Raw genomic sequence first — 8,510 nt, 5'->3', positions numbered from 1 at the left:
ATCTGACAAGGTATGTATTTTTCTAATTTATTTATTTGAAATGTCTTATAAATGGGGATAAACTATGTCGGATTTCATTATCAGTATAATGAATCACTTCTCTCTCTGGGTCGAGTGAGGGGCCCATACGATCCTTGGCTTTTGTAGGTCTCTATTGAGATGACCCTTGACTTTCCACATGGCCTTAGGACCCTGAAGCTCACTCTGCTAACACTATAGCTCACTTTGGGCACGGAAATATCTGTGATTGGGCAGCCCGGGTGGCTCAGCGGTTTAGTGCCACCTTTGGCCCAGGGTCTGATCCTGGAGTCCCAGGATCGAGTCCCACGTTGGGCTCCCTGCATGGAGCCTGCTTCTCCTCTGCCTGTGTCTCTGCCTCTCTCCCTCTCTCTCTCTCTCCCCACCGTGTCTCTCATGAATAAATAAACAAAATCTTGAAAAAAAAAATATCTGTGAGGCTGTCCATGGTCTTTTCTGTTGCAGTATTCCTTCTCTGGCATCTGACCACCACCCTCCCAATCCCATTGGCTCTACCTGGAATCTCTCTCTCTCTCTCTTTTAAAAGATTTTATTTATTTATTCATGAGAGACAGAGAGAGAGGGAGGCAGAGACATAGGCAGAGGGAGAAGCAGGCTCCATGCAGGGAGCCCGACGTGGGACTTGATCCCGGGACTCCAGGATCACGCCCTGAGCAGAAGGCAAGACGCCCAACTGCTGAGCCACTCAGGCATCCCAAGGGAGTCTCTTTTTCTTATATCCCAAGGCTGAAAGAATCCTTCTCACATCTAAGGGGCAGGAGTGAGATTCACTTCCAAATTTTTGTCTAAATGTTATGTCTGCAAATCTAATCTCTTACTCTAGAACACAAACTCCAGAGAGGCTCATTTCTGGATTTTGCTTTGTTTGGTTCTGTTTTCTGCCCCACCAAAACCTCCCTTTGAGCCAGCCAGCTAGCTGATGCAGGAAAACAATGAGCATAACATATCTTAAAATGTCAGAAGTAGGGGCAAGCCCGGGTGGCTCAGCGGTTTAGCACTGCCTTCAGCCCAGGGCCTGATTCTGGAGACCTGGGGTCGAGTCCCACATCAGGCTCCCTGCATGGAGCCTGCTTCTCCCTCTGCCTGTGTCTCTGCCCCCCTCTCTCTCTCTGTGTCTCTCATGATTAAATAAATAAAATCTTAAAAAAAAATGTCAGAAGTACTACACTGCATTGGTGCTGATGTGAGCTCTCTCTTGATACCTTCAAATTCCTCTTGGGTAATTATTTACAAGTAATAACCTTTTCTTCCTCTGATGTATACTCTGGAAACTAAGGACAAATCTGTAGTCCTAATAGGCTTTCCTGAGGAGTCTCCTTGCAAATGCAGTCTGTTCACTGCCACTCTAATATAGTTCCTTCCAGATACCATTTACTTCATTTTGGTTTCTGGTGCAGAACTTAAGTTTTTGAAAGACCTTTCAAAAACAATACTGTAAAATTTTATGGGTTGAATTGCATCCTCCCCAAATATATGTTGAAGTCCTTACACCCCAGTACCTGAGAAGTGACCTTGTTTGAAAATAGGGCCACTGCAGATATAATTAGATAAGTTGAGGTCATACTGGAATAGGGTGGGCCCTTAATTCAATAGGGCTGGTACTCTTATCAGGACATGGCCATGTGAAGACAGAGGATTGGAGCGGTCATCTATACGTGAGGGAACACCAAAGATTGCTGATGACCTGCCAGTAGCTAGGAATAGGCAAGGAAGGGATTACCCTATGGATTTTACAGGGAGTGTGGCCCTGCTGACACCTTGATTTCAAACTTGCAGCCTCCAGAACTGTGAAGAGAATAAATTTCTGTTGCTGTAAAGAAATTACTTTGTGGTATTTTGTCATAGCAGCCCTAGGAAACTAACGCATAAATTGTTGATTTCGAACTTAGAGTCTTTTGAATTAAAAAAAATGAGCTATACCATATAACAATAAAGTACTCGAAATGAAAGTCCACAAATTTTAAGTGTATTGTTCAATTTTTTATGTGTAAATTTGAATAGTTTTTTTTTTTTACTAAGTTTTTTTCTTTTTTTTGAAGATTTATTTATTTGAAAGAGAGAGTACGTAGGGGGAGCAGCAGAGGGAGAGGAAGAGAGGGAATCTCAAGCAGGCTCCACACTGGTGTGGAGTGATGCAAGGCTCGATCGCCGGACCCTGAGGTCATGACCTGAGCTGAAATCAAGAGTCAGACAGAGTTAACTGACTGAGCCACCCAGGTGCTCCATGTAAATTTTAATAGTTTTTTATATAACCGTCATCCAGACCAATAGCTAAATATCTCCAACACTCAGGATGGCCCTTGGGCTGCTTCCCAGTCGATATCATCTTCCTTGACCCTGAGAGGTAGCCATTATTTTGATTTCTTTTTATTTATTTATTTATTTATTTATTTATTTATTTATTTATTTATGATAGTCACAGAGAGAGAGAGAGAGAGAGGCAGAGACACAGGAAGAGGGAGAAGCAGGCTCCATGCACTGGGAGCCCGACGTGGGATTCGATCCCAGGTCTCCAGGATTGCGCCCTGGGCCAAAGGCAGGCGCTAAACCGCTGTGCCACCCAGGGATCCCAGCCATTATTTTGATTTCTATTCCTCTCTATTAGTTCCGCTTATTTCTTGAACTTTGCAAAAATGGAATCATAAATATGGATTCTTTTTTGTTTCGTTTTTGCTCAACATAATGCCTATAAGATTCATTCATATTATTGTGTATGCCTGCAATTCATTGACTTTAAAGGTAAGAATAATATAGTTCTTCATATAACTTTGAACGGAATTATCTCCTTGGTTTTACAATATAAAGTTGCTTCTATGAATTGATTTAATTTTATGGTATAGTTTAATGAACTGGAAATAGCTGGAGCTGTCAGTGTAAAACAATTTCAATGACTCTGATGTTTAAAAAATAATTAAATACACATGCGCTTCACATCTGTCACTTGGTAGGATAAAATTGTAAATTGTAAATGAATTGCACAAGAAAAGGCATGCATGTAAACTGCATGCATCATTGAAAAGACCCACGTAGGGCTCTTGTCTAATCCTAGGAAATAACAGGAGAAAAACAAATATTTGGGTCAGAAATCATAGTAAATTCCCTTTGACCCAGAAATTACACTTCTAGGAATTTATGTCAAGGAAATAACTAGCTGTAAAAATAATTTAGCTCTGAGGATGTTACATTTATTATCACTGATAGGGGAGGGCAAAGAGTGAGAGAGTGAGAGCATGAGCAAGCGCGAGAGAAATAATGTGGGATTGGGAAGCAGCTAAATTCTCAATAACTGGAGAGGATTGGTTAAATAAATTGAGGCACATCCACAAAACAAAACCAATACATTGATTTTGTTTTAACTTCTTGTCAAATTTAATGCATTTCTGCTTAAGTTAAGCAATTAAATATTTACAGTGCTTAAAAATTACCCCTTGTTTTGGAAGTATCTTTAATGATGTGAACATATTGCCTGTATATATGTTTATTGGTAAAGTTGTTACTAAACAGTAAACACAGGATGATCTCATTTTATGGTAACATCATGTAAATACAAAACAAAGACTAGGAGGCTAAATACCAACATATTAATTAATAGTGGTTACTTCTAAGGGGTAGGATTATGGGTGGCTTGAATTTTCTTCTTTGCGCTTTTGATTTGCCAAACTTCTGTTAATGTTTTTGAAATAAGAGAACCATTTCTTTAAAAAAAAGAAGAAAAGGATAGGGAATAAGTACTATTTTGAGACTATGTTCACTTTGCATTAGATGATTTTATTTGAAAGCATAGCAGCTTTGGTTCATTAGAACGCCCGTCTAATTTAATTTTTCACACGGCCCACCTCTATTTTACATTATTTCATATAAGCAAAACTTACCTTTCTTTTTTATAATTCTGTTTTGTGAATATCTTCAGAAAAATCCAACTTTTTAAATGTAAAAAATTAGAATTATATATCTGAGTTTATGAATTTGAAACTTATGAGCAAAACCTGTTTTTTGTTTTAATGGTACATAAAGAACTGGATGGGAAGATCAACTTGCATGACTCACCCTGCTGCTCTGTTCGCTTTTGGAAGGAAGAGGCTGTCTCCATCTTAAACCTGGAGATGAGCATACTTAGATTTATTGGGGAGAGGATGGATTGAAGGGGGTAAGGAATTAGAAGAGGGGTTTATAGGCATTTGAACTGTTCAAAGCTAGACCCCAAACCAGAACTCAGATGCTTAGGATGGAATGTGTAGAATTGAGACCTACAGGTCCTTATTGGAATTTTAGGGGTCTAGGGCAGAAGATTGGGGATGAGGAATAAATGGATAATTGACCATGAAAAGTGCATCTTGGTTTGAAAACAGGGGCTGTGCATTTTCACTTTGTAACCTCTAAGGCTTCTTATTTTTGTGTTTTATATATATATGCATATGTATACATATATATGCACGTGTACTGTACATAAAGAGTATATCTCTCTTGTCTCTTAAAGATGGAAGCAGATGTCTGCTTTGGTAAAGACTTTCAATACTTAGTGTTCACTACAGTTTTATGAAATTTATTCGTTTTGTTCTCTGTCCTCAAATGTGTATTTTCACTTCAGGTCAACAATTTTATGGATATTGCAATGGAATGTTTTTTTCTTTTCTCTTTTTTTAAAGATTTTACTTATTTATTTGAGAGAGAGAGAGAAAGAATGAGCAGTGGGGAGGGGCAGAGGGAGAGGGACAAGTAGACTCCCTGCTGAGCAAGGAGCCCAAAGAAGGGCCTGATTCCAGGAGCTTGGGATCATGACCTGAGCCAAAGGCAGATGCTTAACCAACTGAGCTATCCAGGTTCCCCAAATATTTTGTTTTCAATCTTTCTTTTGTGTCCATCATACTAATCTCTTGAACTCTGTCTCTCTCTGTCTCTCTCTCACACATACACACACCCGCAGAGACCCCTAATACCAGAGACGTTAAAGACCCAGAAATTTTTCTGTGAAATTTTTATTTATGACCCCCCCCCCTTCTTTTTTAATTTCTTCATCAAACACTACTGTTCTTTAGATCAGGACTAAGAAAGCAGAAAACATTTCCCCCTCCCTATTTCCATTTGTTTTGTTTGTGTTCTGGTGCTATAAACTTTCCATCTGCCTGAGGACATGTTGATTCGCATTCATTTCCTGCTGAGACAGAGGTGAGGCCTACATATTGAGACTAGACCTGAAATATGGGCACTGAGCTGCATTATAATGAGACATCAGAAGACAAACACACATGCATTTAGATGTGTTTCCACTCATCAGAATTTTCAAGAACCCTGATGCAGTCACCACTTGGCTGTGTGTGACCAGGAATCCGGGGATGGCCGGCCCTGTCTTTCAGTGACTGCGGGTCTCCTGTTGGCATCAGGTTCATTGCCTAAGCTGATGGTTACTAGGGAGCTGGGGACTCAGTTTTAGGGATCCTCTCTCTGCCGTCCTGCTCTTATGAAGTGCTTTTGGCAACACACCCTCTACTTGCTATTGCAGAGCATTCTCATGGGTTTTAGTTATTTAGAATTCAGACAAGGAAATTTGCTTGGCCTGTTGTAGCCTTTTTTTCTGTGAGTTGCGTTTTTCTGTTTTTACCATTGATGTCTGCTTTCGTAATCTTATCTCTTCTTTTTCCAATTGATTTTCCAGTGAATGTGGTCGTTTTCATGATTTACGGTTGCCAGACTTAGCAAATAAAAATACAGTACATGAAGTTACATTTGAATTCTGGATAAACAGCAAATACTTTTTAGTATAAGTATATCCCATGCGATATTCAAGACATATTTACACCAAAAAATTATTGTTGTTTATCTGAAATTTAAATTTAACTAGATATCCTATCATTAATTTAGCAGTTCTATTTCATCTGATTTAAGAGCCTATCCTCACTTAAAACCTTCTCAAAGAAAAAAAGAGATGAAGGCCCTTGTGGTTATAAGTTGTTGGAGCAGAAAGTCAAAATTTTGGTAGAAGGGATGGTTCTGGGTTTATCTTTGGGATTTGATATCTTCTACTTAGCCTCTGGGGCTTTGTATATGATGTTCTTTAAGTCTGGAGTTGCCCCTTCCTCGTCACACCCCCCATCCCCCCCAAAGCCCTCTCTTTGCGCTCTTGTTCTTGCTCTGCTCCGCCTGCCTGGGATCCTACTCTTTTGTTAAGTTTGAGTTATAAGGCCATTTCTGAGAACCTTTTCTTGATGACACAAATAAGAGAAAGTGCCCATCCTCTGTGCACACACAGCATCCTGAGCTCCCTACTGTACAACTCACTTCCAGCACTCGGTCTATGAGGAGAGGACTGTATCTGTCCAGGACGTTGTTGAACCCTCAACAATGTTTAGCATAGGCTGTGAATTAATGAATGGGGGGAATGAATGAATAAGAGAATGAATACATAGGGAGGACTGAGAGAAGGAGGGGTGAACAGGTGAACTGGAGAATTTTCACTAAAAATGTGATATGGGAAAATGAAGATACATGCTTGATTCTAGGAGAATGGACCAAAGCCATAGGAGAGCCATAAGAGGGATGATTTTAAATAAAACAACTGCCTTTCGACCATAGTGTTCCCGGGCCCAGAGTCCATGGAGTTGAAGTCCCAGGGCAAGGTGACTGCCTATGTGATAGCAGCCACTCCAGGGGGAAGGGCTGCATTTTCACAGTGTGGCCATGGCGGTGTTAGAACAGGTGCTGTGTCATCTTTAGCAGGTTGTGATAGTGCAGCTCACAATCCTATAGTCCTCCAAGACAGGCACTGTCCCATTGTTAGCTTAGGCAGGACAGAGGAAAAAGGCAGCTCTTCATGGCAAAGAGCTCCTGTACCCAATGAAGGCTCCCAGCATTCTTTGAGATTTATCTAAGAGGGGACCAGAGTTTTGGCAAAGTTGTTGGAGCACAAAGCCAAAAAATCCTGTTTATAACATATGGTGACCCTATTTTTACCCTCTGGTTGGTGTGGCCTGGGAGACATTGACTGTATTCATATTTGCTAGCTTCTTTGTTTAGAATTCTCATAAATAAAGACGATGGTTAATTCTTCCTCATGGACTCTGCAGGGTCGTTTACAGTTTCTCTCTGCAATTAAATTGCAGGCTCTGAAAGAGTGGAGAACTTTACGAGGCAGAGGAAAATCTGATAAACTGGCCTTGTCCTCACTTGGAGCAGGGTTATAACCAAATGTCATGTAATGGTGTTATTTATTAGCATTTTTAGGGGGAACTATTTGCTTCTAATCATAGAAGACCTTTCAGATAATCAACTGTGCTTGCTTCTAATTAAAATAGTCTAGAGCTGCACAAAATTGGAAAGCTATAACTCTTTTTCTTGCTTTGAACTTGAATAACAGTGAGTGAATGAGGGACAAGATTATATGAGGAACACGTTCTGAGGTCCCTTGGTATGGTGTATTTTTTTTCCTCTTTATTATCTCATGCAATGCAAACAGTTAAGGTCTTCCTGCTGAGACAGTAAATGAAAGGAGAAACAATGTTGTCGACAAAAATATTTTGTGTGATTGTTTTGACCATAATTGAAAGGTAAAGGCAGAAGCATGGTTAAGATACTTATGGTGAGACCAATTGGCATCTCACTTGCCTCCCAAATCTGTTTGCAAATATGAATTTACACAAAGACGGTGGGCTGTTTGTAAAATGAGGCTGGAACTGACCTGCTCCCTTTTCCCCAGGTTCTCTTGACCTGGGCCATACGTCATAGTCACCTGGGAACATTTAGTCCCCGGATCTGAAGTATATCCCTGGCCAGTTAAACCAGAATCTCTAGGGTGGGCAGGCATCACCTCTTAAATAAAATCTGCCAGATGATTCTAATGTGCAGCCCAGGTTAAGAACCACTATTCTGGAATGTACAAAATTATTTGTTGACTCTGACTGTAGACAGTAGAGAACAGATTTCAGAAAAAGGCTGTATGTCCCTGAAAGAGAATTTTCTAGGAATGTCTGGAGGATCCAGCAAGGTGGTGGTTGGGGACATTTGTGCCAGGCAGCTATCCTGCCAGCTGTGTGTACCCACAGACTCAGCGAGAGCGCTCTGCATGTTGAAGACATCTACATGTAAAGAGGCCAGTGCATTCCCCCCAGTGTTTTAGGAAAGCTTTTCGATGCTTGGTAATCTGTTGAGGGAATGTGAATTATGGAAAAGAAAATAATGAGCCATATCAGGCCCTTCAAATGTGTGTGTGAGTGTGTGAGTGCATGTGAGAAAGAGAGAATGAGAGTGATAGCATGAAGGAGTGAGGAGAAGAAGGAGATGAGAGAGACAGAGAGAGAACATGAAAGTGTCTTGAGACTCAATTTTCCTAGGAACTCATCCTGGCCAAGCATAAAATAGAGGAGGAACATTTGCACTTTGCAGAAATACTGATGGCTGGATTAATAATTTGAGATCACTGTGGCAGGTCTGCGGCTCTGGTGGCTGTGGCAGGTGGTGGCAAGGCCGGTGGGAAGGGC

Source organism: Canis lupus, chromosome 33 (assembly GCF_011100685.1).
Source record: "Canis lupus familiaris isolate Mischka breed German Shepherd chromosome 33, alternate assembly UU_Cfam_GSD_1.0, whole genome shotgun sequence".
Classification (NCBI taxonomy): domain Eukaryota; kingdom Metazoa; phylum Chordata; class Mammalia; order Carnivora; family Canidae; genus Canis; species Canis lupus.
Note: the sequence above shows the minus strand (reverse complement) of the source record.